The sequence below is a fragment of the Mastomys coucha genome, unplaced genomic scaffold (genome assembly GCF_008632895.1).
Source record: "Mastomys coucha isolate ucsf_1 unplaced genomic scaffold, UCSF_Mcou_1 pScaffold22, whole genome shotgun sequence".
Taxonomy (NCBI): Eukaryota; Metazoa; Chordata; class Mammalia; order Rodentia; family Muridae; genus Mastomys; species Mastomys coucha.
The window spans coordinates 182,386,940-182,397,387 of NW_022196905.1; the positions used below are offsets into that span (position 1 = coordinate 182,386,940).

Sequence of the window (10,448 nt, forward strand, 5' to 3'; positions counted from 1 at the left end):
TGTTGATGTTTTCCATCTATTATCCTTTGTAGGGCTGGATTTGTGGAAAGATACTGTGTAAATTTTGTCATGGAATATGTTGTTTTCTCCATCTATGGTAATTGAGAGTTTTGCTGGGTATATAGTAGCCTGGGCTTGCATTTGTGCTCTTGTAGGGTCTGTATGACATCTACCCAGGATCTTCTAGCTTTCATAGTCTCTGGTGAGAAGTTTGGTGTAATTCTGATAGGCCTGCCTTTATAGGTTACTTGACCTTTTTCCCTTACTGCTTTAAAAATTCTTTCTTTGTTTAGTGCATTTAGTGTTTTATTATTATGTGACGGGAGGAATTTCTTTTCTGGTTCAGTCTATTTGGAGTTCTGTAGGCTTCTTGTATGTTCATGGGCATCTCTTTCTTTAGGTTAGGGAAGTTTTCTTCTACAATTTTGTTGAAGATATTTACCAGCCCATTACATTGGGAGTCTTCACTTTCTTCTATACCTATTATCCTTAGGTTTGGTCTTCTCATTCCATCCTGGATTTCCTGGATGTTTTGGGTTAGGAGCTTTTTGGTTTTTGCATTTTCTTTGACTGTTGTGTCAATGTTTTCTATGGTGTCTTCTGCCCCTGAGATTCTTCTATCTCTTGTATTCTGTTAGTGATGCTTGCATCTATGACTCCTGATTTCTTTCCTAGGTTTTGTGTCTCCAGGGTTGTCTCTCTTTCTAATTTCTTTATTGTTTCTATTTCCATTTTAGATTCTGGATGGTTTTATTCATTTCCTTCACCTATTTGATTGTGTTTTCTTGTGGTTCTTTAAGGGATTTTTGTGTTTCCTCTTTAAGGGCTTCCACTTGTTTACTTGTGTTCTCCTGTATTTCTTTGAGGGAGTTATTTATGTCTTAAAGTCCTGTATCATCATCATGAGACGTGATTTTAGATCTGAGTCTCACTTTTCCAGTGTGATGGTATGTCCAGGACTTGCTATGGTGGGAGAATTGGGTTCTGATGATGCCAAGTAACCTGTTTTGTGTTGCTTATATTCTTATGCTTGCATCCTGCCATCTGATTATCTCTAGTGCTACCTGCCCTTGCTAAATCTGACTGGAGCCTGTCCTTCCTGTGATCCTGGTTGTGTTAGAACTCCTCAGAATCTAGATGGGACCCCTTTGGCAAATGGAGTCAACAAGGTGTAACACATTCTTGGTAATGGAAGTTTTATTTGGTAGCTTCTGCTGTCTAGTTGAGGCATTGTTTTCCCTATTATATGGTATCTCCATTTAAATTCATTTATATATGTATAGATTTTAGGAAGCTTCTAGAGTAGTAAGTTTCCATAGAGTTTTTAAAAGTGCCTTTAGTATTAGTTTTCCCTTGCCACATTCCATCCTCTATCCTACCCTCTTATCTCCATTTAATTCTCCTACATTAATTTTCCTTTTACCTCATTATAATACTGCATTCTATATGCTATATTCTATTTCCCTTTTTTGAATGATCTCCTCCTTGCTGTTCTCTTACTAGCTACCTAAAATCTGTGGATATCCAGAATGAAATACATATATCTGAAGCTTAAATGTAACATACGCACAAGAGAAAACTTAGCAGTGTTTGTTTTCTGGGCTGGGGTTACCTCACTCAATATGATTGTTTCCAACTCCATCTACTGACCTAAGAAATTCATAATTTCATTTTTTCTTAATAACCAAGTAGGATTTTATTTTGTAAACTTTCAAATTAAGGTTTTAATGAAAATTTTAAGTTCTAAAACTGAAAAAAAAAGAAAAACCGAGAAGAGGAAGTGTTTCACGTTTTCAATTAGACCCCCATTCTCAAGGTTCTCCTTTCATATGTAGACAGAGGACTTTCTTGTTTCTGAGTTGTCTGTCTTTTGTAACAAAATACTTGATGGATCATCTGGGAAACTCAGTCACAAAGCTGTTATAAGAAGTGTGGGTGTGGGAAGGGAAGAGAGACAAGAGCAGTGACATCTTAATGTTATTGTGAAAGTGGATTGGTCTCCTGTTTCAGAGGGGTCCTTGACTTGTACTATGAAAATTACTAATTATTATAGTTTCAACCTAAAATGTTACCCAATATGCTAATGGTTTGCTCAACAGTGGTTATGACAGTGTGAGGTGGAAGAACTTTTATAATGTGAGTCTAGCTGCATGAAGTTAAGTTACTGGTGTGGTATACTTTGGTAGGGGATACTGAGACTTCAATGGTATCTCTCTTTCATCTTCAGCTGTCATAAGGCAGCTTGACCTACCACAGGACCCTTAACACAATGCTCTAGCTTGCTACGGGCTTCAGAATAATGGGGACAAACCACTATGGATTTAAAGCCCCGAGACAGTGAGTCAGAATAACATTTTTCTCCTTTTAAGTTGATTAGCTCAGGTATTTAGTTATAGTTGTTGTGCCATGAAACGCTTGCAAACCCCAAAAAGACCACCAAGAAGCCGAATTTGGTTCAAGTGCATTAAGTTCTCTTTATTCAAGCTTGAGCTTGGACACCCCCACTATATCATCTGATGAAGGAAAATGGGAGGGATCCATGAGCCCAGTTTTAAGCTAGTATTTATAAAGGCAAGAAGGTTGCAACCCCATAGGAACCAGACCCACCAAAGCTCCCAGGGACTAAAGCACCAAACAAAGAGTACACATGTGGGGACCCATGGCTCCAGCTGGCTAAGTAGCAGAGGATGGCCTTATTGGGCATCAGTGGGAGGGGAGCATCTTGGCCCTGTGGAGGCTCAATGACCCAGGTAGGGGAATGCTAGGGTGCTGAGGCAAGAGTGGGTGGGTGGGTGTGGGAGAACCTTTATAGAGGCAGGGGGAGGGAGGAGGAGATAAGGAGCTTGTGGGGGGGAAACTGGGAAAGGGGATAACATTTGATATGTCAATAAATAAAATAACCAATAAAAAATCAAACAAACAAACAAACAAAAAAGAAGGGTATCTAGCCTGGTACCCATCTGATTGGGGGCTCATTATGACCTTTAACATAATTGTCTGGTGCTGGGAGCCAACCCATAAACTTAACTTCTGCTTTTCTTCTGACTGGTGGCTGTTAGGATATGTACTGGCTGGTTTTGTGTGTCAACTTGACACAGGCTGGAGTTATCACAGAGAAGGGAGCTTCAGTTGGGGAAGTGCCTCCATGAGACCCAAATGTGGGGCATTTTCTCAATTAGTGATCAGCGTGGTAGGGCCCCTTTTGGGTGGTACCATCCCTGGGCTTGGAAGTCTTGGGTTCTATACGAATAGAAACCCTGACTAAGACAGGAAGTGAAGTGTCAGGGGCAGGGTTGTAACCTAGAGTTGTAGATTTGTTAGGGAATAACCTGGAAACTGGTGTTAGGTACCAGCCTGTTAGTTAACTTGAGTTCAACCTAGGTCAGGTTCTCTAAGATGGAGTCTGAACCCAAAAGATTTGGTCTCTCATAGTGAGGAAACATTAGTGAGCTCCTTTCTGTGACAGTCATACAGGAGCGTGTGCACATCTCTTCCCCTATTCCTCTTCTTTCCTACTAGATCAGCCAGATAATTCATTCTTTTAAGTTAAGGCATTATCACCAGAGTTCAGATATTAGTCAGAGAGATAACACATTCAGAAAGTAATGGCTTAATACATTAGTGTGAACGAATAATTCATTACAATTGGAAGGAGATGAAAGAAACAAGAGAAGGAATGGAATACATTTGGATATCCCCCTTTTTCTCCTAAAGCCCAATTTCTCTATTGCACATGACCTGAAAAACCACATGCTTGGAGGATACTCAGCTCACAGCTACAGAAAGAAGTGGTTTCCTAATTTATGTCAATCACTCATCTTCAGAAGCTGCCTAGACCTGCAGCCATTAACTTCCAATGAACATTCACTGATGTGTGGAATCTAAACCAGTCAAAACCAGCCTCTTCCTTTCTGTGAAAACAGTATTTTTACTGATATCCATTCTGAAGCCTCTTCTCTCTCTTCATCTTAGTTTGTCTCTCAACTTCTTCTAAGGGTGGAAATATCCTATGTTGTCTTAGTGACCAATATTTTTTTCATAAGACATTTACCCCCTATTAAGGTTTATCTTAGAGATAAGCATGTGCACAGATATTCTTCATTCTTAAGATGACACCTATTTCATTTGAGTATCTGTGCAGAGAAAACCTTTGATATTCATTTCTAGTCTTTGCTAATAGGGCCAAATGGTGTTACTGTGTCAGGTAATACATACAATACAGCTTGTCATTAGTTTCTGCAGATGGAATTACAAACATAGTTAGCTGTGGGAAAACCTAATGTACCTCAGCCAATGAATATCATGTCTCTGCATTGTAAGTGTTGATTTCTTTCCAGGCTCTGCTTTTGATGCGTGATGAATCTGATGAGATCTTGATACTAGCCATAGAATGAGTCTCTGAATTTGTAGACTCTGAAGAGGTTAGTTCATGCAGTCAGGCAGATATTGGGTCACTCTAGGGTAAGCTCAATTTATAGTTTTGGTAGGATGCCTGAGTTTGAAGTAATTCATATCAGAGGGAGGAAGTGGATATAGTCAAGAATGCAGCAGGTTCAGGGAATTTGGAGCCAGAATGACTTCAGCTGTAGGATGTGAATATAGGTGAAGAGTGAGGGTCAGGTTCAGGCTAGGGTGGCCTTCTAGGCATCATGATGGAGAATGAAGACAGCAGTTGCTTTGTGAACTACCAGGGCAGTTTCAGTGCTGTGGCAGAACACTTGTGAGTTGAGTCTTTTGTGCAATATAGTGCTTATTTCCATCTTGAAATTTGTTCATTTGCTGATGACTCTTTCTGTAACAATACCTCTGGGATACTCATAATTTAAAGATTCCTGTAATAGTTTTGGAAAATGTAATAGCCACTCAAAGATGTATAGTACATTAAACAAAGCATACATGCATTAAATCACTTACCTAGGACTTTAAGTTTTAAAAAGAATTTATCTGTATCAGGGATCACCAGTGCTTATGTATTGGCTTACCACTTGTGTATATGGTTTCATTTCCACGTTACAGGCAAACTGTATCTTTACAGCTTTCTCTTTAGGAAAGTTCACTTTGTTTTTTGTTTTTGTTTTTAATCTTCCTCCTTTTATGTTCCATAAATCTGGTTATCAAACAACTGCTACAGTTTCTCTAATTTGAGTAAGTCAGAGGTAATGATAACTTGTTCCTACCCTCTTATGTAGTATATAAAACATTAAAGAACTTATTAGCAAAGAGGTATGATAAGCACTTTGAGAATGGGACAAGCACTCCTGTATTTTCTCTTTGCAGACGGCTATTGCCTGAGTTATTTTCCTAGTACTGTGTTGAAACACCATGACCAAGGCAACCAGTAGAAGAGTTTGTGAGCTTCTGGTTTCAGAGAGTTAGAGCCTATGATGGTAGGAACAGGAAACTGAGGACTCACATCTTAAACAAAGATGAAGCCCAGAGAGTGAACTAGAAATGGTGGAAATCTTTAAACACTAAAACAATACCATACTTCTTCCAATATGAATACACCTCTTAAACGTCCAAAAGCAGCGTTATCAACTGGGGACTAAGTATTTAAATGCTTTGAGACTATGGGGAACCTCTCATTCAAACTACCACAGTCATGTCGATGACGTTGACGTTAGTTTTTTTGTCCAACACAGTGCATGTCTTCTTGCTCAGCTTCCACGCTTTCCTATCTGACTAGGTCCCCCATCCATGCTAATCTGCCTTCTAGTCTTGCCAGATCTGATTCTGCCTGAGGTGGGACTTCTGCTCTCTCTGCTGGGGATATCTGCTTGTCCTGACTTTCTACACATTTTTGACTCCTCATTCCTTTCTCTGTAAGCAATCTCTTTCTCTATAACCCTTCCCCAACTCTACAAACCATGATGGAGTCCTGTCTTCCTTTCCTACACACGTATCTCCATATGAAATACTCTGTGTGCTTTATGTGGCTGCTTCTGAGTGTTTCTGCTCTGGACTGAGTGGAGTCATCCACCTGGTTTTGTTTTCTACTTCCTCTTTAATATCTGTTATAGGGGCTGATACATATTTAATGTTCTAGGAAACCTAGAACATCAAGGGTTGAACAAACAAACACACAAACAAACAAACCAAAATATACTGAACACCTATTGTGTTCCAGACCTTGGTAACTGATGTGACAAACCAATGAGATGCATCCTTCTGTCAAGGAGCTCAGTATTGCAGTAAGAGATATAAAGGATATAAGGAGATAATGATACATAGCATGGGAAGACCCAACACAGAGTTGTTATGTTATGCAGACATTTTGTTATTGGAAGACACCCCTCCCCTAAACAAATACACCAAGAAGTCAAGGAATAATGATATATTTTGCTTCATGTTTCTGATAGTCCAGGCCATCATGATAGATAGGGTATTGAGGAAGACCTGATGCCATAGATGTCAGGAAGCACACAGATTGAGAATACTTGAACTCAAGGGCTTTATCCTTTTCCCTTTTCTTCCCCATCCCTAGTGCTTACTGATGGTGCCGTTTGTATTCAGGGCAGCTCTTTACCCCTTAGTTAATATGTGAAGATGCCCATACAGACATAGAGGTATGCTTTATTGATCTCCAAGATACTTTTCCAACCAACCAAGTTGATGAGATTAACCACCCTAGAGATAAGATCAAAACAAAGAAAATAAGTAACCAAAACAATGAATGAGTGAATGAATAAATAAATAAATAAAAACAAGAAAAATCATGGTGGGGACACAGAATGTGGAAAGGTAAGTCTGTCAGTGTATGCTAGGGCGTGCGAGGTGAAGGTTGTAAATTATGATTCTTATACTTACAAAGACTCTTATTACATTGCTCTTCTGAAAAATGAACAATATTTACTCATGCTCCAGGAAATTATGAGCCCTACTTAAAGAGTAATGCTGTGTAGCAGCATCAGTTTCCCTTAATCTCTGGTCAGGATTTGTATATCTCCACCTTATGCTGGTGGAGACTTAACAATCCTTCCTCAAATGTCTTCAATTATTCAGAGATTCATGTTTACACGGTCGCTTCCACATCTGGTTTCTTCCTTAAATGAGTTCTTGTCCTGTGCTCTAGCATAGTTTTAGGACCTATGCTTGCTCTGGAATTCACTGAAAGCACTTATCCAGGATGTTTCTGGTGGGTAGGAGGCTTTCTTAGAATTTCTAAACAAGAAAAGTTATGATCCTGCTACAATTTACTTAAATTGGAATGGCTCATTAGATATCCAGTATTAAATCATAAAATGGGTATGATATTTAATACAGCTTCTCTCTGTTTTCTATTTTTGCTTTTTCAGGAGCCACACGCAAGCAGTAGATAAATCCACAGCAGTCTTAAGAGTATGGACCTCATCCTCAGTGACTTTGGGGTGTTCCTGGTAGATACCACATTTGTTTTACAGAGGAGGAACAATTAGAAAAGCTAATAAAGAGTCAGAACTGGGTCTGCATTCAGCATTTGGACTCACTCGTACTTGGACTAGAACCAGAACTTAGGTGGAAGTCCGTAGCCACCCCCTCCACCCCCTCCACCCAGAGTGCTTGGGCGAGGAGGGGAGGAGGTGCAACACCAGTTGAGATTCAAGAGAGTGAGCATTCGAGATTTGAACATTCAGCATTGAGGATTCGAGATTCGAGCCTCTACCCTCCTGTTTGGCGCACCCACAGCCCCCCAGGACTCCAGCCAGCCGGGCCCATGCGGCCCAAGTGTGCTCGGAGCCAGGGGTGCTGCACCAGTCCAAAAGAGATGGCTGATGTTTTAGATCCAGTGTGTTTTAGATGGCCTCAGATGTACCTCGACTACTGAGCTGCCAGGCTTTTCATTTCTCTCTTTTGCAATGATTGTAAAAGCCTCGTGTCATTTTTGAGGAATACACTCAGACCTTATACCACTCATGTTGAGTCTGTTTGACAAAGCCAAATCCCGTGCACACCTGGCCAGAACCCATCGTCCTGCGGAACAAGAGACCCCGTAAGAAACCCCAGTCCGTGGCAGTTGGCACCTCAATGTGTGGCTTCGGTCAGGCCTTAGGATTCTTTCTGTGGATCATCTGCTGGACAGACCTCTTCTACTCTTTCTGGGAAAGAAGTCAGAGAGTACTCCTAGCCCCGGTGTCACTGGTGAGCCCAACACTGCTGGGCATAACCATGCTGCTCGCCACCTTTTTAATTCAGCTTGAGCGAAGGAAGGGAGTCCAGTCCTCGGGAATTACGCTTACTTTCTGGCTTGTAGCCCTACTCTGTGCCCTTGCCATCTTGAGATCCAAGATCATCTCTGCCTTAAAAAAGTGCCTCTGTAGGCTGGTCAGGCTGGAGCTGAGCTGAGCTAGGAGCTAGCTATGTTTGCCCAGTGTCTGTTCCTCAAGGACCCTAGACATGTTTACCTTGGTGCTACCAGTTGCAGCTCTGACTTTCTGTTGTTGAAGCTGGCTCCTGTGTGCCACCTTCAAAACGTTTGAAGAATGTCCACTTCTGTGTCAGTTCCTGGCTGTGAGGACCCGGGTAGCCAACAGCCTGTGAGCATCATGCCTAAGTTTTATTGTGACTACTGTGATACGTATCTTAGCCACGATTCTCCGTCTGTGAGGAAGACACACTGCAGTGGTCGGAAACACAAAGAGAATGTGAAAGACTATTACCAGAAATGGATGGAAGAGCAGACCCGGAGTCTGATTGACAAAACAACGGCTGCATTTCAACAAGGAAAGATCCCTCCGGCTCCGTTTTCTGCTCCTCTACCTGCAGGGCCTGTGATCCCACTTCCCCCCAGTCTCCCAGGTCCTTTTCGGCCTGGTGTGATGACTATACCCCACATGGGAGGCTCTCCCACGATGCCAATGATGGGTCCTCCCTCTCCTGAAATGGTGCCTGTGGAACCAGCTCCTAGGATGAGACCACCCATGAGAGGCCACATGCCCATGATGCCCGGGCCTCTAATGATGAGACCTCCCGCCTGCCTTTTGATGGTGCCCACATGGCCTGGCATGACCTGGCCAGACAGATAAAAGCAGAAGCGCTCTTTATCATTTTGTATTTCTTGTTCTGTTTCACCAGGAGATCTTGGTGCTGAGCCTGAGTGTTTACTAGGTGCATGACAAGGAAACTTCCCTTCTTAACAGAGAGAATACTTTTGGAAGGAGAAGTGATATAAAAAAGTGTGGTTTTCACTTATATTGTGAAATGTGAAAATAAAATCATCAGCTCTTTTAGTTAAAACAAAACAAGAAAACAAAAACAAAAACAAAAAAAGGAGTCAGAACTGGAACTCAAGCTTGAATCAAATAAAAGTTCCAGTTTTCTTTTATTTATTTGGGTTTTTTTGGTCAGTTTCCTGCTATAGAATCTAAAGTTTAGAGATAAATGTCTTCAACTTCACTTACAAAACCTTTCATATTTAGATTCCAGAGCTACTCAAGTCAGTTGACTGTGACTGTTGGTCATTTAACTGTCCTGGTTTCTGAGCCTTTGTATCTGAGAAGCCAGATGTGACAGAGCAGACCCAGGGACGGTGCTATGCCCTGTCTACAATCTCTGTGCCTGTTTTAGGGACGCTTTGGGGGATAGTTAAACAGCTGACTTGATTAGAGAAGGTGAATGGGGATTTTATTTTTTCAAGGCAAAACTGTTTGGAAAAGTTTTGGCTTTTCTTGAGAAAGTGAGACCTGCAATGTAGCAAACTAATGAGACGACAGGATGAGGAATGATAAGGTGGGTGGTGATCTGTATGGCTGAGTGAAAAACCATTCTGGACTTGCTAATTAAGTGATTTCCTCCCCAAACTGTGGCGTAGTAATCTGGAAGAAGAGTACTTTAAAATACATCTTATTTAGAAGGTTTACACAATGTACCTTTGGGGGGCTTTCTGTGTGTTTGATTGGCTACAACATAACTGTAGGCCCCTGGAAAGTTTCTGTGATTCTCCATTAGTTAGGATCACTCTCTAAACACAACTAAAATTGAACTTGTATTAAGTTTCAAACTATTCCTTAACTGGTAAGTAATTTTACCTTCTTAGTTTAAAACAACCCCTCTAATTCCTCCTGAGTAATAATGTTTAGTATCCACATGGTTTTCTGTGGGGTGGATACTGTAACGATTGAACTGAGAACTGGAAGCATTCTTATCAGAATATCCTGGCTACTAATACATTTTGTATGTAATTTTCTTCAGAGGTATTGATTTTAATCAGCCTTCAAGATGTAGCACCACATTTGTCAAGGCAGAAGACCCAAATGTCCCTTTTTTTTCATGGTGGAAAACTGGGTGTAATGAATGTGCTTGGATCTATTAGTTATCTATTAACCTCAACAGGCAAGAAAGCACTAGATCATTAGCTTGCCCTGTGGCACACAGCAGCTGCTGCCAGACTCGCTCCTACAAGAGATGCAGAATCAGCAGATCTCATGCTCTGTGGAGATGCTGGTGTGTTTGAGATGCCTGGCTGATCCTGT

The 10,448-nt window shown here is 41.1% G+C and overlaps 1 pseudogene across 1 annotated transcript; it reads left to right on the forward strand.

Moving 5' to 3' along the window:
* Positions 1-8,489: 8,489 nt before the first annotated feature.
* LOC116071366 lies at positions 8,490-9,213 on the forward strand (annotated as a pseudogene). The gene has a single exon (XR_004110850.1). The product of XR_004110850.1 is annotated as a U1 small nuclear ribonucleoprotein C pseudogene (transcript).
* Positions 9,214-10,448: the final 1,235 nt, after the last annotated feature.